Here is a 26,309-nt window from a genome sequence, read left to right on the forward strand (position 1 = left end):
GAGTCCATGGATATTCCATGGAGCTTTTAACCCATGGATCCTTGGAAAGGAAGAGTCATGGGTATTAGGGTTTACATGGATGTAACCCTAATCCTCCACACTGTATAAAGGAGCTTGTGATGCTTGAAATGACACTAGTTGTGTGTGTGCAAAGAGGTGGCGATTTCTATAAGCAAGCATACACTCTCATGAGGTTTTTCCAAGTTTGTGGTGATTTGTGATTTCCATTTGAGGCATCCACATTATTGGTGCTAGGCTCTCAAACTCCAAGGAATCAACTCACAAATTGAAAGGTATGTAATTCTTTTAGCCATTATGTTTAATGTTCCCCATGCCATGCTAGATAGGTTATGAACCTTGGAAAAACAAAGTTGCATGTACTCATAGTAAAACATAGATCCAAGGTTTTAGGGTTGCATGAACACCTTAGGAGTGTTAGATTGCTCAAAACCCAACAGTGGTATCAAAGCCTAGGATTGTTTTCTTGAATACTTGATGCAAACTGTTGAAAAAGTCGAAATTCTTGGTGTCTGCACTGTGGACTCGCCTAGTTCATGGGGGGACTCGACGAGTCCAAGCATATATTCAACCAACTCGGCGAGTTCGTTCTTGTAGTCGACGAGTTGGTCAGTCAGAGTGCCAAGCTAACCCATGAAATTCCCAATCTTAGTTACTTTAGAAAAAATGTGAATTTGATGCTAACCCATGAAATTGTACTTTGCACCTTGCCAAGTCGTTAGTGGAGCGTGTGTGGTTAACCGGCACACTTACTTGGACTAGTAAGGGTGGCAAAGGGTAGCTCGATGTTTGTCATAGATCAATGGATCACATGTGGTTAACCGACACATTGATTAGGTGATAAATGACTTCGAGAGTACCAAGCTAATTTTCATGGTTATTCACACCTTTTTTGTGATCCTCGGCATCCCGGTCACAAACCTGAAGGGCATAATCGAGACTTAAACATGCCATTGAAAAGATCAATGAATTTCAATGAATCTAGGAATTTTAATTCTTTTAAAACTTAATAATCAATTTCGTTTTTCATGGTGGAAGTTGGTGTCATTTACCTACCTTCAAATCCTTTACAATTGGATTACGGAATCCCTCTTCTGAATTTTAAAATATTGTGTTGGGTCCTAGCCTTAATATGTTATTTGGGTGTTATATTAAGGACTTAAATCAACTAACTTGAATTTCTCCCGTTATAGATGTCTAGGTCAGACAATTATGGTCTTCCCGAATCCTTTATTTATAAAGATGATATTCCACACGACGATCAAGGTGAAAGATTAATCCCTTCTTCGTGCTGTTGTGGAACTTCACTTCCTCCACCTCCTCCGATAATTCTCCCTAACCCACAAGTTCAAAGACTTGAAAAGTTCAAGGTCACTCAATCCCTATTGATTAGCAAACACCAAGATGGAAGGTATGTGTGTGCACATGTCTTGGAGATGAAGTCACACATTGAAATGATGGGAATGTTGGGTGTCGTTGTTTCAAGGAAGTTGGTTGTTGACTTGGTTCTTCAATCACTTCCTAAGTCATATAGCGGGTTCTTTAAGGACTACTATATGACAGATCACGACATGACCCTTATCGATCTTACCTATTTTCTTGTTGCTGCTGAACCAACAATGATTTGGCGCATTGGTAAAGCAATTTTGATTGGAAAATCTACTCCCCAAACTTCCAAGGACATTGACAATGGCAACATTGGAAGTCAAGAAAAGCTTTCTCTTCCCAATGGAAAGGGATTGGCCATGGTCAAGTTATTTGACCAAATGGTAAAGAGAAAGGCTAAATCTGAGTTAGTCTCATGTACCATTCCCAAAGAGTCCATATGTTTCTATTTCCAAGAGAATGGGCATTGGTTGCGAAGCTGCCATATTTACCTGAAAGATTGCAAGGATGGAAAAGTCAAAAAGTTTGACTCTACATCAGGTAAGTCCACTATCTAACTCTATTAAGTTCCTATTTGGAGATTCTTAATACACGATGTAATGTAATTACATTTTGATGTTTTGTAGAATAAAAGGAATGAAAGGAAACTTAAAGGAATAGTAAGTTGATTCTAATCGTGAAGAGATGGTTTTCGATCGCATTGTTCGATGATCAGAATTTTGAGTTGTTGCTTAAGAGTTATGATAGATTGCTTAAGAATAAATAACAACATAGTTTTCATATGTATTTGTATTGTAAGGAAAAGTTTTCCGCAATTGTAATAAATAAATTTTAATTTAATTTTATTTTAAATTTCCTTACAATGGAATTGATGAAAATTGTTGTTTATATGTTTCCATTGATAGCAATATTGGAAAATGAATTTGATTCTTTCGTTTGTGGTAGTGTCAAGATTTACCAAATAAGGAAAGATTCTCATCACCCAAGTTTCAGTTGGATAGAAACTTGAAGTCATGCAACTTGTGGTGTGTGATGAATGATGTTGGATAAGGTGTCTAAGTCCATAACTTTATTTGGTATATACTTTACCCGACCCGGCATGGTCCATTTGTTGGGTTTTGAGCATTCTAACACTTCCTAAGTGTACATGCAACCCTAATAAACCTTGGATCTATGTTTGTCTAAGGTACATGCAAAATATTAATTTCCACGGTTTATAACCTATCTATCATGGCATGGGGTACTTTTAAACATAAAAGGACTAGGTGAATTACATACCTTTTGTTGATTGTTGATTCCTTGGAGTTTGAGAGCCAAGCACCAATAATGTGAATGCCTCAAATGGAAATCACAAATCACCACAAACTTGGAAAATGTATGAGAGAGTATACTAACACTTAGAAATCGGCCACCACTATTACACACACACTAGGGTGTTATTTCATGCAACATGAGCTTGTTTATATAGTGAGCATGGTTAGGGTGAAACCCTAATAACCCATGTCTTTTCCTTTCCAAGGATCCAAGGGTTAAAAGCTACATGGATCACCCATGGACTTCCATATAAGCTTAGCCCATTAACAAATGAGTATTAGCCCACACCATATAAATATAATAGCCCATGATTTAATTAGTCTTCGTTTTAGTCACTAAATTAATTCATAATTAATTCAAGATTAACACTAATTAAATAACATGACTTTATATTAATATATTATAGCTTATAATATATTAATAAATCGTAAGTATACAATTCTCATAAAATTATCCATAAACAGTTTGGGTGAAGTGCAACCCAAATGGACCATGCCGGGTCGGGTCAAGTATATACCAAATAAGTTATGGACTTAGACACCTTATCCAACAGTCTCCCACTTGGATAAGTCTAATAACTGTATTTGCGTATGTTACTTCAGGAACCAACCAGCAATCGTAGCTCTCGAAAACTATGTTGAACTATGAAGCGCCATTTTAGATAAGTGATCATATAATCCTCTGTTCTCATGATATCAGCCGGACAAATACATGGAACAACGTCGTACTTATTGTCGAGCAGTTTGTTTCTCGATTTCCGATTTGTTTGACAAAGAACTAAATTGAACACATCAATTAGGTTCTGACCGGGCCCGGTACATAGGTCAAAACAAAATCATCGAGGGGGCCAGATATCGCTTCTAATCCTCCAAGGACTAGAAGGAACAGATAAACTTCGACTCATATACTTGTTTCTACTACTTGTTGAATTATACACAAAGGCACGTTTTATAACATCAAGTTACTGATGCGTTTACGTGCAATCAATGCACAACCAACTCATAGGTAACAACTCATATCTCTAGGTTTGAAGACTTATATGATATTACCGTCTCACGATCACTCGAGATAAATTCCATGAAGTGATACAAGTGAGCGTGGGTTAATTCCAATACTCATAACTTATCAGTACTCATGAATGTTGTAGCAACCATTGCTATGTCTAAACACGTTTAGCCATCTACAAACTCGATTCATGACAGTCTTAATTCATACCTAGTTCCAACATATGAACGATTGTGGAGTGTTTAAATAACTTAGTCATTCGGAAAGAATAACCTAGCTATTCTGGAAGTCAAAACATGCAAAGTGAAACACAATAATAATCGAATCCAATATGGTCTCAGAACCCTTTTGAATATAAATAAAACCACCTTTTATTTATCACCATATTGATTACACATTATTCATTGTATAATGTTTCAAATAATCAACTTAATACTTGAACAAAAACAACAGCCGTCCCATGCTCCTAGCATGTACACTTTGTTTTTCTAAACAATAGTTATGCCATACTCCAAGTATGCACACTATGTTTGTCTATGATCTTTACTTTGTGAAATAGATCAATTGAACATGATTCCAATGATGCTCTATTTACAATCCCAAATCCTTATTGTAAATGTAAGAATTCCTAATTCCTACCATTTACCAAAAAAAACTGTTAGATTTTAAACTTATATGCACTGATCCTCTCGTAATGATTATGCACAAGGTCACCAAAACCTTGTCATCAGTCATTACAGAGGATTCCAAAGGAGATCAACTCTATGGAAATGAACTCTCATATTCAAAGTACATTGCTTTGAACATCCTTCTTGCATAAAAGTTTCTAACTTTCTCATAGATTCTTAATATCCAACTCCCAATATGGAAAATTTCTATATTCCTATTTTGATTATCATATCTGAACAAGAGCTACCTCTTCTCAGAATATATCTATATGGTCCTTCCAAAATTTAACACTATACTTCCAACTGTCCCTGAGTAACCAATCTTTGGTGAGCCTTAGATAGTCCTCGACAATTGCTTAATCATTTTAGTCTTATCCAATTCTAGACTTTTCCCTTCTTAATGCTCTGAGCATTTGGAAAATTTAGAAAGGATGAATATTATAGCACATGTGACCGATCCTATACCCGAAGCATATGGGACACGATTCACGATGTCTCACATAAAGACCTGATACTGGATCAGTCTTTTGCTACAATATTTTTTTTATTTTCCATGTTTTCAAAAATCGACTACGAAGAGGGATGTTGTAATCATAATCGAATTTGAGAACGTAATATATATAGAGTTTCCTTATGTTGAACCATTCCAACATAAAATTCATATATATATCCTTGACTAAAGATGATTAAAACTCAATCTAAGCTTTTAGAATTGAAATGAAGTATAATTTCCTCTCCTTTAATTATAGCAAAACAACTTTTTCAACCCCTACAACTTTACGAATTGAAACTTTTGTTTTTCTATAATTAACATTGCTAACTTGCAACACTAAACATAATAATCATGGTCCCACTAACATGATGATTATCAGCATAACACTTATGCTCCCACTAGCTCTGACATATTTCCAGAAATCAGCTGGACTTCTGAAATTTAGATTCGTACACCCTTTCTTAGATAGCTCACATGTGTGTCTAAACAATTTCCAGAACTATGAAAAGGGATGCCGTAATCATAGTCTTAATTGTTTAGACCTTTTCCATTTCTCACAAGTCCATGTTAGTGTGCCGGTTAACCACACACGCTCCACTAACGACTTTGAGAATGCAAACATCACAATTGCTATCTACTTAAAATCTACTTAGTGAAAGCATTTCCTCACCATCATTTTCATGAATCGGAGAGAAACCTTATGACACTTAGATTTTACGGTGTATGAGTTCCTATCCATGTGAATTTGTCAAAACCATAATCACAAGACAAGGTTAGTAACAAATTCAGCCTTACATGGATTGAACTTGTTCAATCTTAATTTCTTGTCATCTGGTAGCACAAGGCCCACCAATGCTTCCAAGCTGTTATACACACTGTTTAGAACTAACATAACTCATATGCATAGTCAACTTAATAGGAACAGACACAGAAACAAGAATTATGTCAACTTAATAGGTTTCAAACCTTAAGTCGTGTGCTAGTGATAAACCTCAGGTTTTACTCTTGATTAAATCTTGAAATCCTTTCAGGATCTATAAGACTCCCACTGTCCTCTTGACATATAAGTTTCCCTAGTCAAGGACCATTCCTTGACAAAACAAATATTCAAGGAATAGTGCGGACTCTTATCAAGATAAACACTTCACACAATTGGTCTTAGTTGGTCTTTGTCTTATCCAAGACATCACAACTTACCAATTTCAAATGTACAGGAGTAGAAAACATTTTACACTACATTTGATAAGTGTTTTAAACCTTACTTTATGTCACTCAATGTTACAATCTTGGAGTATGACTCTAAGAGTTGTTTTGGAACGAAGTATGATCCATCTTCTTGATTTTAACCATTCCAACAATTCATGACCCCTCATCTTAGTCATAACAATGCACTAAGATGTCCTTAGAGTATGAATTTGTGATATGGTTTCATAATCATTAAGATGATCATAAAAACATGATACTAAAGTACTCTCCCATCTTTTCAGATTTGAGAAACTTTTATCTTTCTGCCAAATTTGATTCATCTCATCCGTTCTACCATACATTGAAACTTTTCCAATGTTACAGAATTATACTTAACCTTATAAGTATAACCATATTTACTAATCTCTAGTAAATCATGACGAATTGATCTTTGTGGTGGACCTTGACCAACACACACCCAGTGTGCCTAACTCTTTAGTCCTTCAATTGGCTCACATATGCATGTGATCAATGAATTAGTCTCAATTTTACAAAGATGAGAATTCTCATTCATCATACAATACAACTTGTATGATTCCAAGTTTCTGTCTAACTGAAGCTTGGGTGATGAGAACCTTTCCTCATTTGGTAAATTCAGACACTACCACAAATGAGAGAATCAAACTCATATTTCCAATATTGCTAGAAACATACAAACATCAATTTTCCATAAATGCCATTGTAAGGGGATATAATATAAAATAAACTAAACAAAACTTTTATTTCTTTATAAAATGCGGAAAAATATTCCTTACAATGCATCTTCAAACGAAAACTATGCTATTACATATTTCCTAGCAATCTATCACAACTTTTAAGTAGTAGCTCAAAAATCCGATCCTCGAACCATGCGATAGAAATCCATCTTCGTGATCAGATTCAGCACACTCTTCTATTAACCTTCCTTTTGCTCGATCGTGCTAATCATCAAGATGCAACCTAGTCACATCATGTAATAAGAATCAACAATTAGGAACTTTAACAAAGTTAGATAGTGGACTTACCTGAAGCCGAGTCAAACATTTTGTCTCTACTTGCTTTCAAATATTTCAGGTATTCAGGGCAGCTTCGCTTCCAATGTCCCTTCTCATGACAATAAAAACATATAGACTCTTTGGGAATGGTACACGAGACAATCACAGACTTAGCCTTTCCCTTTACCTTTTGGTCAACCGGGTTGACCAAGGCCGATCCCTTTCCATTGGGACGAGAAAGCTTTTCTGGACTTCCAATGTTACCATTGTCCATGTCCATGGAAGTTTGAGAATTAGACCTTCCATCAATATTTGCTTGACCATTGCGCCAAATCATTGCTGATTCAGCAGCAACAAGCAAATAAGAAAGATCTATTAGGGTTATGTCAGGATCTGTCATATGGTAGTCTTTAATAAACTCACCATACGACTCAGGAAGTGACTGAAGAACCCAGTCAACAGCGAACTTCCTTGAAATAACAGCACCCAACATTCTCAACCTGTCAATGTGTGACTTCATTCCTAAGACATGAGTGCGCACAGGTCTTCCATCTTTATGTTTCGTTTCTAGTAGAGCTTGAGTGACCTCGAACCTTTCAAGTCTTCGGGCTTGTGTATCAGGGAGAATAAATGGAGGAGGTGGAGGGAGTGAAGCATGATGTTGAGGGACATCATCTTCAAGAGGAAAGCTTGTTCCAAGCGATTTGGGAAGATCATAGTTGTCTGAACCAGACATCTACAATGGGAGAAAATCAAGTTAGTTGATTCAAGTCCTTAATATAACACCCAATATGAAATATTAAGGCTAGGACCCAACACAATATTTTATAACTTGGAAGAGGGATGCCGTAATCCAAGCTATAAAATATTTGAAGGTAGGCGAATGACGATTCACCAATTTCCACCGTGAAAAACGAAATAATTTATTAGGTTTTAATTGGATTTGAAACTCCTAGATCTTTTGAGATTCATTGAACTTTTCAATGGCATGTTTCAATCTCGATTGTGCCCTTCAGGTTTTGTGACTGGGATGTCGAGGATCACAAAACAAGGTGTGAATAACCATGCAAACTCACTTGGTACCCATAATATTATCACCTAATCGATGTGCCGGTTAACCACACACGCTCCACTGATCTATGATAAACATTAAGTCACCCTTCGTGATCCTTACTAGTCCAAGTTAGTGTGCCGGTTAACCACACACGCTCCACCAACGACTTGGTAAGGTACAAAGTGTGAATGTCATGGATTAGCACCATATTCACATTTTCCTAAAGTAACTAAGATTGGGAATTTATAAAAGGTTTAGTTACTTTATAATATTCATTATACTTTTAATGAGAATTTAAAGTCATTGTCCTACCCGTTCGGCTAACGACCATCCACCGATCAAGGAAGCAGTGGGTGAGAATGGACACCCATTAAGTTGCCATTTTATAGGCAACAACCTTATACCCCCCTTATAAACCGGCTTCGTGAATGAGGCCTACTAACGGTAAAACGACTTGATCTTATACATATATAATAATTAACCATTAATGTTATAAATAGTATAAGGTTTGAATTTTAACTTTTAAAACTCTAAGGGTTTGGAATTAAAGTTTATTAAAGTGTGTGAAACTTTACAAATTCCAAAACTTGAGGGCAAGTTTTGTAACTATCCAAAACTTTTTCATTTCATAACTTATGAATTAAAGGTTCATAAAAATGAAGACTCTTCATTTTATGTAACTTATGTGTTTTAAATGTGTGTTTAAAAGAAGTGACCTTTGGATATCCATAACTTGAGGATAAATTATGGATTCCATTAAAACACATAAATGATCAAGAATTACTCTTAAACAATTAAGCAAATAATTCCTATCATCTTCTAAATTCATAAGAACATGAACATGATCATCAAAGTTTCAAGAATTATATGAACACATACAAAGCATGAAATTTTGATATAAGCTATTGTAAATGGATTAGAACAACCATTACACCAACTAAAACAAGTTTTAAAACACCAAAACAGTTTAGGGTAATGTTTGTAGTCCATTTCCAGCAGCAAAAGTCGAAAATCTGCATTCTGAGGCTCCTACTCGCCGAGTGCACGAACCTACTCGGCGAGTAGGATGAGTTTACACATGAACTCGGCGAGTCCCCCCATGGACTCGGCGAGTTCATCAGTCAGACAACAAAAAAACGACTTTTTATCACTATTTTGCATCAGGTATCAAACAAACAAGCGTAGGCTCTGATACCACTGTTGGGTTTTGAGCATTCTAACACTTCCTAAGTGTACATGCAACCCTAATAAACCTTGGATCTATGTTTGTCTAAGGTACATGCAAAATATTAATTTCCAAGGTTTATAGCCTATCTAGCATGGCATGGGGTACTTTTAAACATAAAAGGACTAGATGAATTACATACCTTTTGTTGATTGTTGATTCCTTGGAGTTTGAGAGCCAAGCACTAATAATGTGAATGCCTCAAATGGAAATCACAAATCACCACAAACTTGGAAAATGTATGAGAGAGTATACTAACACTTAGAAATCGGCCACCACTATTACACACACACTAGGGTGTTATTTCATGCAACATGAGCTTGTTTATATAGTGTGCATGGTTAGGGTGAAACCCTAATAACCCATGTCTTTTCCTTTCGAAGGATACATGGGTTAAAAGGTCCATGGATCATCCATGGACTTCCATATAAGCTTAGCCCATTAACAAATGAGTATTAGCCCACACCATATAAATATAATAACCCATGATTTAATTAGTCTTCCTTTTAATCACTAAATTAATTCATAATTAATTCAAGATTAAAACTAATTAAATAACATGACTTTATATTAATATATTATAACTTATAATATATTAATAAATCGTAAGTATACAATTCTCATAAAATTATCCATAAATAGTTTGGGTGAACTGCAACCCAAATGGACCATGCCGGGTCGGGTCAAGTATATACCAAATAAGTTATGGACTTAGACACCTTATCCAACAGCATTTGGGTTGCACTGCAGCCGAACTATTTATATCATTAAACCTTTGAGAATTGTATGTTTATGATTTGTTAATATATTATAAGTTATAATATATTAATATGAAATCATATTATTTAATTAGTATTGATCATAAATTAATTTAGAATTAATTTGGTGATCAAAAAGGTGACTAATTAAATATGGTCACTTGTATTTTTATAAGTGTGGGCTAATACTCATTTGGAATGGGCTTGGCATGCATGGGAGTCCATGGATATTCCATGGAGCTTTTAACCCATGGATCCTTGGAAAGGAAGAGTCATGGGTATTAGGGTTTACATGGATGTAACCCTAATCCTCCACACTGTATAAAGGAGCTTGTGATGCTTGAAATGACACTAGTTGTGTGTGTGCAAAGAGGTGGCGATTTCTATAAGCAAGCATACACTCTCATGAGGTTTTTCCAAGTTTGTGGTGATTTGTGATTTCCATTTGAGGCATCCACATTATTGGTGCTAGGCTCTCAAACTCCAAGGAATCAACTCACAAATTGAAAGGTATGTAATTCTTTTAGCCATTATGTTTAATGTTCCCCATGCCATGCTAGATAGGTTATGAACCTTAGAAAAACAAAGTTGCATGTACTCATAGTAAAACATAGATCCAAGGTTTTAGGGTTGCATGAACACCTTAGGAGTGTTAGATTGCTCAAAACCCAACAGTGGTATCAAAGTCTAGGATTGTTTTCTTGAATACTTGATGCAAACTGTTGAAAAAGTCAAAATTCTTGGTTTCTGCACTGTGGACTCGCCTAGTTCATGGGGGGACTCGACGAGTTCAAGCATATATTCAACCAACTCGGCGAGTCCGTTCTTGTAGTCGACGAGTTGGTCAGTCAGAGTGCAGATTTTCGATTTTTGCTGCTGGAAATGGACTAGAAACATTACCCTAAATTGTTTTGATGTTTTAAAACCTGTTTAGATGGTGTAATGGTTGTTCTAATCCATTTACGATGGCTAATATCAAAATTCCATGTTTATATGTGTTCATATGTTCTTGAAATTTTGATATGGATATTCATGTTCTTATGAGTTATTGTTAGATCATAGGAATTACTTGCTAAATTGTTTAATGATTAATTCTTGATCAATTATGTGGTTTAATGGAATCCATAATTTGTCTACAAGTTATGGATTTCCAAAGGTCACGTCTTTTAATGAACATTTAAACACATAAGTTACATAAAAAATGAAGAGTCTTCACTTTTATGAACTCTTAACTCATAAATTATGAAATTAAAAGTTTTGAAGAGTTTCAAAACTTGCCCTCAAGTTTTGGAATTTGTAAAGACACACACACTTTAAATTCCAACCCTTAGGATTTTAAAAGTTAAAAGTCAATCCTTATACTATTATAAGATTAATGGTTAATATTTATATATATATATATATATATATATATATATATATATATATATATATATATATATATATATATGTATAAGAGCAAGTCGTTTTACCGTTACTAGGCCTCATTCACGAACGGGTAGGACAATGACTTTAATTCTCATTAAGAGTATAATGATTATTATAAAGTAACTAAATGTTTTATAAATTCACAATCTTAGTTACTTTAGGAAAATGTGAAATGGTGCTAACCCATGAAATTCACACTTTGTACCTTAACAAGTCGTTGGTGGAGTGTGTGTGGTTAATCGGCACACTAACTTGGACTAGTAAGGATAACAAAGGGTGACTTAATGTTTACCATAGATCGGTGGAGCGTGTGTGGTTAACCGGCACATCGATTAGGTGATAATATCAAGGGTACCAAGTGAATTTGCATGGTTATTCACACCTTGTTTTGTGATCCTCGACATCCCAGTCACAAAACCTGAAGGGCACACTCGAAATTGAAACATGCCATTGAAAAGTTCAATGCATCTCAAAAGTATCTAGGAATTTGAAACCAGTTAAACCTAATAATTCATTTCGTTTTGATGGTGGAAATTGGTGAATCGTCATTCACCTACCTTCAAATATGTTATAGCTTAGATTACGGCATCCCTCTTCTAAGTTATAATATATTGTGTTGGGTCCTAGCCTTAATATTACATTTGGGTGTCTTATTAGGGACTCTATATATCTAATCAAAACTTGTCTTTCTTCTTTTCAGATGTCTTCCAATAATGGTTCGGGTTCTAACCCTACTGGCTCCTTCTCTCTCATGAACCTTTGTGGGAGAGTCATCTTCGATGGTTCCAACTTTATGGATTGGATCTGGAATATCAGGATGGTCACGCGTTACGAGGACAAGGAATATGTCCTCGACAAGGAGCTTAAGGATCTTGAGCCGACTGCAACTCCTGAGGAGATCGCTGCATATGAGGCACATGAAAGAGATGCTACCAAATTGGCATGCGTCATGATGGCCACTATGACAGCCGAGCTCCAAAAGTCCTATGAGGACTACTATCCTTTTGTGATGCACCAGGATTTGATGGACCGCTACCATCAGAGTGCTCGACAAGAGCGATATGAAATCATCTCCTCCATGATAACAACCCAAATGAAGGATGGTGAACCCATCACGGGCCACATGCAGAAAATGCAAAGGTATGTGGACCGTTTGCAGAAATTGAATGTGAACTTCCCTGAGGAGTTGGCAATTGACATCATTTTGCACTCCTTACCCTCGTGTTATGATCAATTCCACATGACATACCACATGAACAAGGAGGAAGTTACACTCAGCAAGCTTCAAGGACTTCTGAAGACCGCCGAAAGTGGTATTAAAGGTAAGTCGGTTGTTACTACTCCTACTCCTACAGCTACCCCTGTTTTGGCTATCGGGCAAGGCAAAGGGAAGAAGAGGAAGACTCGTTCGAAGGGTACCAAGGGAAAGTCTCTTGATGGATCCTCATCAAGTGGAACCAAAGGTGGTTCTGCTACTCCTTCTTCCATCCCTAAGGATGCTGAATGCTTCTATTGCCAGAATAAGGGGCACTGGAAGCGAAACTGCCCAAAGTACTTCAAGGATGTCAAGGATGGGAAAGTGAAACCATCCCATGCAGGTATTTACACTATATTGTCTAATAAATCACCATATTCTAACTCTTGGGTCCTTGATACAGGTTGTGGTATTCATATATGTTCTGATGTGCAGGGCCTAAGAAGAAGTGAGGATGTGGAGCACGAAAAGATAAACTTAATCATGGGGAATAGAAAGGTTTCATCTGTTACCAAGATTGGAGTTTATACGTTGTTGCTAGATAGTGGGTTAAAGTTATATTTGAATAAATGTGTTTACTCGTCTGAAATGACGAGGAATATTATTTCATTTCATGGTTTGTACAAACAAGGGTTTACCTTTTCTTTTGATAATGAAGTTGGTAGTATTAATGCTTTCTTTAATAATGTTCTTTATTTTAAATCATTACCTTGTGATGGTGTGTATGAAACTGTGTTGGTTGTATATAACCAAGGAAATAATGTGTTGTGTATTGATTCTTCTACTAGCTTGGATAAAGCATCATTGTGGCATTGTCGTCTTGGACATTTAAACAAGAAACGAATAGGCCAACTCCAAAAGGATGGAGTCTTGGAGTCATTTGACATAAAGTCGGATGATAGTTGTGAATCTTGTTTGCTTGGGAAAATGACAAAATCACCCTTCACTAGTTCTTGTGAAAGGGGTGAAGGTTTGTTGGACCTTATACTACTGATGTATGTGGACCCTTCAAAACCGCCACAAGGGATGCTAATCGCTATTACCTAACTTTTACTGATGATTATAGTAGATATGGTTATGTCTACTTAATCAAGCATAAGTCAGAAACTTTTGATAGGTTTAAAGAATTTAAACATGAAGTAGAAAATCAATTGGGCAGGAACGTTAAGATGCTTCGATCCGATCGAGGTGGTGAGTATCTTAGCACAGAGTTCCTCGACTATCTTAAGGAGTGTGGGATTGTCTCACAATTGACACCTCTCAGGACACCACAGCTGAATGGTGTGGCTGAAAGGCATAATCGGACCTTGTTGGACATGGTTCGCTCCATGATGAGTCGAGCTTTGCTACCAATCTCTTCTTGGGGGTATGCCTTAGAGACTGTCGCCCATATCCTTAATCTAGTCCCTACAAAGAAGGTTGCCAAAACACCTCATGAGATGTGGACTGGGAAAGTTCCCAATTTGGACCACATCAAGATTTGGGGTTACGACGCCTTTGTGAGACGTGAGACTCACGAGAAGCTCGAACCTCGAAGTGAGAAGTGTATTTTCATCGGCTACCCACAGAAATCCTTTGGTTACCTCTTCTACAGACCCAGTGAGAATGTGGTCTTTGTAGCAAGGAGAGGGGTCTTTCGAGAAAGAGAGTTCATGATCCAAGGAAACAGTGGGAGGCAAATTGACCTTGAAGAACTTTAAGAGTCAAGTGGTGAAGGAACCTCAAATCCTAGCAATCAACCTGAGGAGGAAACTCCTGTTGATCCGACTGACGAGTCTATACCTCTGAGGCGTTCCATGAGAGTTAGGACTGCACCTGAGCATTACTATGGTTTCCATATTACCGCGGAAGGTGATACACTTATCAGTGATAGTACACTGGTAAATCTGGATGAACCTAACAACTACATGGAAGCAATGGGAGGCCCTGAGGCTGCTAAATGAAAAGAGGCTATGGACAGCGAGATACAATCCATGTATGACAATCAAGTTTGGAACTTGGTTGACAATGTACCATGTCGTAAGACAGTCGGGTGCAAATGGATCTTCAAGAAGAAGACCGACATGGATGGTAATGTACACACTTATAAGGTGCGACTAGTTGCAAAGGGCTTTTCTCAAACTCCTGGAGTTGATTATGATGAGACCTTTTCACCAGTAGCAAAGATTAAGTCTATTAGGGTTATGTTAGCCATTGCTGCATTTCATGACTATGAAATATGGAAAATGGATGTCAAAACCGCTTTCCTTAATGGGAAGTTGGCTGAGGATGTTTACATGAGTCAGCCAGAGGGTTTTGTCAGTACAGAGCACCCGAATAGAGTGTGTAAGCTTGAGAAATCCATCTATGGATTGAAACAAGCACCTCGTAGATGGAATCTTTGTTTCAATGAGAAAGTCAAAGAGTTTGGCTTTTCGAGAAGTGAAGATGAATCATGTGTATATGTCAGAGCTAGTGGGAGTATAGTTAGCTTCTTGGTGATGTATGTGGATGACATACTTCTCATAGGAAAGGACATCCCAACTTTGCAGGAAGTAAAGTCCTGGCTTGGGAAGTGTTTTTCTATGAAGGACCTTGGAGAGGCTTCCTATATCCTAGAGATAAGGATATTAAGAGACAGGAGTAAAAGACTAATTAGACTTAGTCAGAGTACCTACTTGGATAAGGTTTTGAAAAGGTTCAACATGCAGAATTCCAAGAAAGGACAATTACCGATCCAAATCAATGCTAAACTGAGCAAGGCTTAGAGCCCGAGTATAGAGGCTGAGATAGCTGAGATGAGTCGATTACCATATGCTTCCATTGTTGGCTCGATCATGTATGCTATGACTTGTACCCGCCCAGATATGGCCGTCGCTTTGAGCATGGTCAGCAGATATCATGGGAACCCTAGCAAGGCTCATTGGACTGCAGTGAAGAATATTCTCAAGTACCTACGAAGGACTAAGGATTGGATTCTTACCCTTGGTGGGAGTGATGATTTGAGAGTAGTAGGGTATAGTGATGCTAGCTTTCAGATTGATAGGGATAACTTCCGCTCTCTGTCGGTCTGGGTCTTTTCCTTAAATGGAGGGGCAATCACTTGGAAGAGTTCCAAGCAGGAGACAGTAGTTGATTCGACTTGTGAATCAGAGTACATAGCAGTGAGTGAAGCGGCAAAGGAGGCGATATGGATGAAGAACTTCATTGGAGACCTTGGAGTTGTACCAACTATTAAGGAGCCTATGGAGATTTTCTATGACATCAATAGTGCGGTTGCCTTAGCCAAGGAACCGAGAGATCATGGCAGATCCAGACACTTTGACAGTAAATATTACTTCATAAGACACAAGATAGAATAAGGACTCCTCGTGGCAAAGAGGGTATCATCAGAAGAGAATCCTACATATCCCCTTACAAAGGGACTGGCGAGGGTTAGGCACTTACAGCATGCGAGGCGCATCGGGCTGAAGGATGATATTAGTTTTATAGATTAGATAGTTATTTCTTAACTTGTAAAATGTAATCAACAATTGATGATGAATAAAAGGTGTGTTTATTTATGAGTAAAGGTGTTACTGTCTTTTGTCAATTATTTACTATTGTTTCAGCTTTGCATGTTTTGACTTCCAGAATAATTTACTTTATTCAAACTTCTGCTGTCAGTCATACGTCGGAAGTAGGTATGAAATAAGACTGTCATGAATTGGGCTTGTAGATGACTAAAGGTGTTTAGCCGTAGCAATGGTTTCTACAACATTCATGAGTGCTCATAAGTTCTGAGTATTGGAATAAACCCACGCTCACTTGCATCACTTCATGGAATTTATCACGAGGGATCGTGAGACGATAATATCATATAAGTCTTCAAACCTAGAGATATGACTTGTTGCCTATGAGTTGGTTATACATTGATTGTACGTAAACGCATTGGTAACTCGATGTTATAAAACGTGCCTTTGTATATGATTCAACAAGTAGTAGAACAAGCATATGAGTCGAAGTTTATCTGTTCCTTCTTGGATTAGAAGCTATATCTGGGCCCCTCGATGATTTTGTGTTGACCCATGTACCGGGCCCGGTCAAAACTAAGTTGATGTGTTCAATTAAGTTCTATGTCAAACAAATCGGAAATCGAGAAACAAATTGCTGGACAATAAGTAAGACATTGTTCCATGTATTTTTTTGGCTGATATGTAGAACAGAGGATTATATGATCACTTATCTAAAATGGCGCTTCATAGTTCAACAAAGTTTTGAGAGCTACGATTGCCGGTTGGTTCCTGAAGTAATATAGGAAAATATAGTTATTAGACTTATCCAAGTGGGAGACTGTTGGATAAGGTGTCTAAGTCCATAACTTTATTTGGTATATACTTGACCCGAACCGGCATGGTCCATTTGGGTTGCACTTCACCCGAACTATTTATATGATTAAACCTTTGAGAATTGTATGTTTATGATTTGTTAATATATTATAAGTTATAATATATTAATATGAAATCATATTATTTAATTAGTATTGATCATAAATTAATTTAGAATTAATTTGGTGATAAAAAAGGTGACAAATTAAATATGGGCTCTTGTATTTATATAAGTGTGGGCTAATACTCATTTGGAATGGGCTTAGCATGCATGGGAGTCCATGGATAGTCCATGGAGCTTTTAACCCATGGATCCTTGGAAAGGAAGAGTCATGGGTATTAGGGTTTACATGGATGTAACCTTAATCCTCCACAATATATAAAGGAGCTTGTGATGCTTGAAATGACACTAGTTGTGTGTGTGCAAAGAGGTGGCGATTTCTATAAGCAAGCATACACTCTTATAAGGTTTTTCCAAGTTTGTGGTGATTTGTGATTTCCATTTGAGGCATCTACATTTTTGGTGCTAGGCTCTCAAACTCCAAGGAATCAACTCAGAAATTGAAAGGTATGTAATTCTTCTAGCCATTATGTTTAATGTTACCCATGCCATGCTAGATACGTTATGAACCTTGGAAAAATGAAATTGCATGTATTCATAGTAAAACATTGAACCAAAGTTTTAGGGTTGCATGAACACCTTAGGAGTGTTAGATTGCTCAAAACCCAACAAATGAGAACCTTCGTCTTTGGGAAATTAAGACTAATTCCTTGTTCACATGTATATGTGAGTCAAGTGAAGGACTAGGGGATTATGTAAACTTGGTTGTGCGCTGGTCAGGTCCACCACAAAGAACGATAAAACTATTCGTTATGATTTACTAAGGTATAGTAAATATGGTTATGCTTACAAGATTAAGTGTAATTCTGAATCATTGAAAAAGTTTCATTGTATGGCAGAATGAATAAGAAGAATCAATTTAGGTAGAAAGATCAAAGTTTCTCCAATCTGAAAAGAAGGGAGAGTACTTGTGTATCGTGTTTTATGATTACATTAGTGATTATGAAACCGTATCACAATTGATTCTCTAAGAACATCTTAATGCACTTGTATGGTTAAGAAGAGGAATCGTGAATTGTTGAAATGGTTAAATAAAAAAAAAGATAAATCATATTGTTGGATATAGTGTCTAAGTCCATAACTATATTTAATTATGTACTTGACCCGACCCGGCATGGTCCATTTGGGTTGCACTTCACCCGAACAATTTATGGATAATCTTTTGAGAATAGTATAAGTTATGATTTATTGATATATTATAAGTTCTAATATATTAATATAAAATCATATTATTTAATTAGTATTGATCTATAATTAATTTAGAATTAATTTAGAGATCAAAAGTATGACTAATTAAATATGGGCTCTTGTATTTATATAGTGTGGGCTAATGCTTATTTGGAATGGGCTAGGCTTGCATGGAAGGTCCATGGATACTCCATGGAGCTTTAACCCATGGATCTCATGGAAATGAAAAGACATGGGTATTAGGGTTTACATGGATGTAACCCTAATCCACCACACTATATAAAGAAGGCTTTGGTTCTTGAAATTACACTAGTTGCGGTGAGTAAAGTAAAAGGGCTGATTTCAAGAAGGTGATTACCATTCTCTCAAAGTTCCAAGTTTGTGGTGATTTGTGATTTCCATTTGAGGCATCCACACTATTGGTGCTAGGCTCTAAAACTCCAAGCAATCAACTACTACTACAAGGTAAGTAATTCTACTGGTTTTATTTGATTCAAGTACCCCATGCCATGCTAGTTAGGATAAGAACCTTGGAAAAATAATTATTTGCATGTATCTTAGTCAAACATAGATCCAAGCTTTCTAGGGTTGCATGTACACCATAGGAGTGTTAGAATGTTGAAAACCCATCAGTGATATCAGAGCCTGGTTTGTTTATTTGATACTTGATGGCAAAAAAAAAAAAAACAAAAAAAAAAACTTGAAAATCGAAGTTTTGTTCAAAAGCTCATATCAAAATTTCAAGTTTTGTATATGTACTTACGATTCTTGAAATTTTTGATATGAACATTCATAAACATATGAGTTTAGAAGATCATAGAAATTATGTGCTAATAATTGATTAGATTAATTCTTGATCTTTATGTGTTTTAATGGAGTCCATAACTAGTTCTTAAGTTATGGATAACCAAAAGTCACATTTATAAATAACCATTAAAAGAACACATAGGTTACAAAAAATCAAGAGTCTTCATTTTTAATAACCATTAACTCATAAGTTATGAGAAATGAAAAGTTTTGAAAGTTTACAAAACTTGCCCTCAAGTTTTGGAACATGTAAAGTCATATTAAAAACTTTAGTTCCAACCCCTAGAATTTTAAAAGTTAAAATTCAACCCTTATACTTTATAATATTATAAGTTTAATAATATTTATATATGTATAAGATCAAGTCGTCTTACCGCTAGTACGCCTCATTCACGAAGCCGGTCTATAAGGGGGGTATAAGGTTGTTGCCTATAAAAATGGCAACTTAATGGGTGTCCACTCTCACCCACCGCTTCCTTGATCGGTGGAGGGTCGTTAGCCGAACGGGTAGAACAAGGACTTATAAATTCTCATTAAAAGTATAATGATAATACTAAAGTAACTAAACTTTATTGAATTCCCAATATTAGTTATTTTAGGAAAATGTGAATAAGGTGCTAATCCATGAAATTACACTTTACACTTTGTTTAAGTCGTTAGTGGAGCGTGTGTGGTTAACCGGCACACTAACTTGAACTTAACAAGGTAGGTAAATGGTGACTTAATGTTTATCATAGTATCGATGGAGCGTGTGTGGTTAACCGGCACATCGATTGAGGGGTAATACATTAAGGGTACTAAGTAATTTGCATGGTTACTTCACACCTTGTTTTGTGATCCTCGGCATCCCAGTCACAAAACTTGAAGGGCACACTCGAGATTGAAACATGCCATTGAAGAAAGTTCAATGAATCTCAAAGAATCTAGGAGTTTCTAAACCAATTAAAACCAAATTAAATATTTCGTTTTTCATGGTGGAAATTGGTGAATCGTCATTCACCTACCTTCAAATATCTTATAGCTTAGATTACGGCATCCCTCTTCTAAGTTATAAAATATTGTGTTGGGTCCTAGCCTTAATATTACATTTGGGTGTTTTGTTAAGGACTATCTATATATCTAATCTAATCTATTCCCTCATCTTTTCAGATGTATTCCAATAACAATGCTTCTGGCTCAAACCCTACTAGCTCCTTCTCTCTCATGAATATTTGTGGGAGAGTCATATTTGATGGGTCCAACTTTACAGATTGGATCAGAAACATCAGGATGGTCACTCGGTATGAGAACAAAAAATATGTTCTCGACAAGGAGCTGAAGGTACCCGAGCCAACTGCTACTCCTGAAGAGCTTGCTGAATATGAGGTACATGAAAGAGATGCTACAAAAGTGGCATGCATCATGATGGCCACCATGACATCCGAGCTCCAAAAGTCCTATGAGGACTATTATCCTTTTGAGATGCACCAGGACTTGATGGACCGCTACCATCAAAGTGCTCGTCAAGAGCGATATGAAATAATCTCCTCCATGATAACAACCCGAATGAAGGATGGTGAACCCATCACGGGCCACATGCAGAAAATGCAAAGGTATGTGGATCGTTTACTGAAGCTGAATGTGAACTTCCCTGAGGAGTTAGCAATAGACATCATTTTGCACTCCTTGCCATCGTGTTATGATCAATTCCGCATGACATATCACATGAACAAGGAAAAAGACACCCTCAACAAACTTCAAGGACTCTTGAAGACCGCCGAAAGTGGTCTAAAGGGTAAGTCGGTTGTTACTACTCGTACTCCTACTCCAACTGCGGCCAATGTCTTGGCAATCGGGCATGGCAAAGGGAAGAAGAGGAAGAACCCTTCTAAGGGTACCAAGGGTAAGACCCTTGAAGGCTCCTCTTCAAGCAAAACCAAGAAAGGTTTTGTCACTCCTTCTGCTAACCCTAATGAGGCTGAATGCTTCTATTGCCATGAAAAAGTCGCACTGGAAGCGAAACTGCCCAAACTACCAGCAAGATTTGAAGGATGGGAAAGTAAAACCCAACCATGCAGGTATATGCACTATATTTTCTAATAACTCACCTCATTCTAAGTCTTGGGTCCTTGATACAGGTTGTGGTATTCACATATGTTGTGATTTGCAGGGACTAAAAAGAAGTGAGAATGTGGAGCAGGGACAGATAAACTTTATCATGGGAAACAGGAAAGCTTCACCTGTCACCAAGATAGGAGTTTATTCCTTAGTGTTAAATAGTGGGTTTACATTAGATTTGAATAAATGTTATTATTCGCCAGAAATGGCAAGAAATGTTATTTTCTTGCATGCATTGTATAAACAAGGTTTTACCTTTTATTTTGATAATAATAATGGTAGTATTGATGCTTTCTTTAATAATGTTCTTTATTTTAAAGCATTACCTTGTGATGGCGTGTATGAAACTGTATCTGTTGTATATAATCTAGGAAATAATGTATTGTGTATTAACTCTTCCACTAGCTTAGATAAAGCATCCTTATGGCATTGTCGTCTTGGACATGTAAGCAAGAAACGCATAGGCCAACTCCAAAAGGATGGAGTCTTGGAGTCATTTGACCTAAAGTCAGATGATAGTTGTGAATCTTCTTTGCTTGGTAAAATGACAAAGTCACCTTTTACTGGCACTTGTGCTAGGGGTGAAGGTTTGTTGGACCTCATACACACGGATGTGTGTGGACCCTTCAGAACCGCCACAAGAGATGCTAATCGGTTCTATGTGACTTTTACTGATGATTTTAATAGATATGGATATGTCTACCTAATCAAGCATCAGTCAGAAACCTTTGAGAAATTCGAAGAGTTTAAGCAAGAAGTGGAGAATCAGTTGGGCAGGAACATTAAGATGCTTCGATCCGATCGTGGTGGTGAGTATCTTAGTACTGATTTCCTTGGCTATCTTAAGGAATGTGGGATTGTCTCACAATTGACACCTCCTAGGACACCACAGTTGAATGGTGTAGCTGAGAGGCACAATCAGACCTTGTTGGACATGGTTCGTTCCATGATGAGTCGAGCTTCACTACCAATCTTATTTTGGGGGTATGCCTTAGAGACTGCCGCCCATATCCTTAATCTAGTCCCTACAAAGAAGGTTGCCAAAACACCTCACGAGGTGTGGACTGGAAAAGTTCCCAATCTAGACCACATCAAGATTTGGGGTTGCGAGGCTTTCGTGAGACGCGAGACTCACGATAAGCTCGAACCCCGAAGCGAAAGGTGTATTTTCATCAGCTACCCACAAAAATCCTTTGGTTACATCTTCTACAGACCCAGTGATAATGTGGTCTTTGTAGCAAGAAGAGGATTCTTTCGAGAGAGAGAATTCATGAGCCAAGGAGACAGTGGAAGACAAATTGACCTTGAGGAAATTCAAGAGTCAAGTGGTGAAGGAACCTCAAACCCTAGCCCTCAACCTGAGGAGGAAACTCCTGTTTAGTCGACTGAAGAATCTATACCTCTGAGGCGTTCCACCAGAGTTAGGAATGGACCTGAGCATTATTATGGTTTTCATATTACTACAGAAGGTGAGACACTTATCAGTGTTAACACACTAGTAAATCTGGATGAGCCTAACAGCTACACGGAAGCCATGGCAGGCCCTGAGGCAGCTAAATGGAAAGAGGCTATGGATAGCGAGATACAGTCCATGTATGACAATCAAGTTTGGAACTTGGTTGACAATGTACCTGATCGTAAGATAGTTGGGTGCAAATGGATCTTCAAGAAGAAGACTGACATGGATGGTAATGTACACACTTATAAGGCACGACTGGTTGCAAAGGGTTATTCTCAAACTCCGGGAGTTGATTATGATGAGACCTTTTCACTAGTGGCCAAGATTAAGTCTATTAGGGTTCTGTTAGCCATTGCTGCATTTCATGATTATGAAATATGGCAAATGGATGTCAAAACCGCTTTCCTTAATGGAAAGTTGGCTAAAGATGTTTACATGGTTCAGCCAGAGGGTTTTGTCAGTACAGAGTACCTCAGTAGAGTGTGTAAGCTCGAGAAATCCATTTATGGATTAAAACAGGCACCTCGCAGATGGAATCTTTGCTTTGATGAGAAAATCAACGAATTTGGCTTTTCAAGGAGTGAAGATGAATCTTGTGTCTATATCAAGGCTAGTGGGAGTATAGTCAACTTTTTGGTACTATATGTGGATGACATACTACTCATAGGAAATTACATCCCAACCCTGCAGGAAGTAAAGTCCTGGCTTGGGAAGTGTTTCGCTACGAAGGACCTTGGAGAAGCTGCCTATATCCTAGGGATAAGGATTTTGAGAAACAGGAGTAAAAGACTAATTGGACTTAGTCAAAGCACCTATGTGGACAAAGTGTTGAAAAGGTTCAACATGCGTAACTCCAAGAAAGGAGAGTTACCCATCCAGAGTAACGCCAGATTGAGTAAGACACAAACCCCTAGTACTGAGGTTGAGATAGCAGAAATGAGTCGAATACCTTATGCTTCAGCTGTAGGATTGATCATGTATGCTATGACGTGTACTCGACCTGATGTGGCCTTTGCTTTGAGCATGGTTAGCAGGTATCAGGGGAACCCTCGCAATGCACACTGGACTGCGGTAAAGAATATCCTCAAGTACCTACGGAGGACTAAGGACTGGGTCCTTACCCTCGGTGGCAGTGAGGACTTGAGAGTTGTAGGGTACAGTGATGCTAGCTTTCAGACTGACAGGGATAATTTCCGCTCTCAGTCGGGCTGGGTTTTACTGTAAACGGAGGGGAAATTACTTGGAAAAGTTCCAAACATGAGACAGTGGCTGATTCCACTTGTGAATCAGAGTATATAGCAGCAATCGAGGCAGCAAAGGAGGCTATATGGCTAAAGAACTTCATCGGAGACCTTGGAGTTGTACCAGCTATAAAGGAGCCAATGGAGATTTTCTGTGTCAGCAATAGTGCGGTTGCCTTAGCCAAGGAACCAAGAGATCATGGGAGATCCAGACACATTGACAGAAAATATCACTTCATCAGACATCGAATAGAAGAAGGAATCCTCGTGGCAAAGAGGGTATCATCGGATGAGAACCCAGCAGCTCCCCTCATGAAGGGACTGACTCGGGCTAAGCATCTCCAGCATGCTCGGAGCATAGGGCTGAAGGATGATATTAGTTTTAGTAGTTAGATAATCTTGAAATTTGGAAAATGTAATTGACATTTGATGATAAATAAAAGCTGTTATTTATGAGTAAAGTGTTGCTATCTCTTGCCAATCGTTTACTATTATTTCTTTTTGCATGTTTTGACTTCCAGAATAATTATGTTATGGTTTATATCATATTATTCTAACTCTCTACAGTCGGTCATATGTTGGAAGTAGATATGAATCAAGACTGTCATGGGTTGGCTTGTAGAGGTCTAAGATGTTAGACAAAGCGGGGCTACTGCACTCATGAGTGCTCATAAGTTCTGAGTATTGGATTCAACCCACGCTCACTTGTATCACTTCATGGAATTTATCTCGAGTGATCGTGAGACGGTAATATCATATAAGTCTTCAAACCTAGAGATATGATTTGTTGCCTATGAGTTGGTTATGCATTATTTGCACGAAAACGCATTGGTAACTCGATGTTATAAACCGTGCTTTTGTGTGTAATTCAACAAGTAGTAGAGCAAACATACGAGTCGAAGTTTATCTGTTCCTTCTAGGATTAGAAGCGATATTTGGGCCCCTCGATGATTTTGTTTTGACCTATGTACCGGGCCCGGTCAGAACTAAATTGATGTGTTCAGTTAAGTTCTATGTCAAACAAATCGGAAATCGGGAAACAAATGCTGGACAATAAGCAAGACCATGTTCCATGTATTTGTCCGGCTGATATCTAGAACAGAGGATTATATGATCAATTATCTAAAATGGCGCTTCATAGTTCAACAGAGTTTAAAGAGCTACGATTGCTGAACGGTTCCGGAAGTCATACTTGCAACTATAGTTATTAGACTCATCCAAGTGGGAGACTGTTGGATATAGTGTCTAAGTCCATAACTATATTTAATTATGTACTTGACCCGACCAGGCATGGTCCATTTGGGTTGCACTTCACCCGAACAATTTATGGATAATCTTTTGAGAATAGTATAAGTTATGATTTATTGATATATTATAAGTTCTAATATATTAATATAAAATCATATTATTTAATTAGTATTGATCTATAATTAATTTAGAATTAAATTAGAGATCAAAAGTATGACTAATTAAATATGGTCTCTTGTATTTATATAGTGTGGGCTAATGCTTATTTGGAATGGGCTAGGCTTGCATGGAAAGTCCATGGATACTCCATGGAGCTTTAGCCCATGGATCTCGTGGAAATGAAAAGACATGGGTATTAGGGTGTACATGGATGTAACCCTAATCCACCACACTGTATAAAGGAGGCTTTGGTTCTTGAAATTACACTAGTTGTGGTGAGTAAAGTAAAAGGGCCGATTTCAAGAAGGTGATTACCATTCTCTCAAAGTACCAAGTTTGTGGTGATTTGTGATTTCCATTTGAGGCATCCACACTATTGGTGCTAGGCTCTAAAACTCCAAGCAATCAACTACTACTACAAGGTAAGTAATTCTACTACTTTTATTTGATTCAAGTACCCCATGCCATGCTAGTTAGGATAAGAACCTTGGAAAAATAATTATTTGCATGTATCTTAGTCAAACATAGATCCAAGGTTTCTAGGGTTGGATGTACACCATACGAGTGTTAGAATGCTGAAAACACATCACATACTTCGCTCCAAAATTAAATCCTAGAGTCACACTCCAAGATTGAGCTTTGAGTGACATAATCTTAAGAAAGGTTTATAACACTTATCAAATGTAGAGTAAAATGTTTTCTACACTTGTACATTTGAAATTGGTAAGTTTTGATGTTTTGGATAAGACAAAGACCAACTAAGGCCAATTGTGTGAAGTGTTTGTCTTGATAAGAAACCGCACTAACTCTTGAATATTTG

The sequence above is a fragment of the Lactuca virosa genome, chromosome 3, assembly GCF_052849685.1.
Source record: "Lactuca virosa cultivar CGN04683 chromosome 3, Lactuca_virosa_CGN04683_v6, whole genome shotgun sequence".
Lineage (NCBI taxonomy): Eukaryota > Viridiplantae > Streptophyta > Magnoliopsida > Asterales > Asteraceae > Lactuca > Lactuca virosa.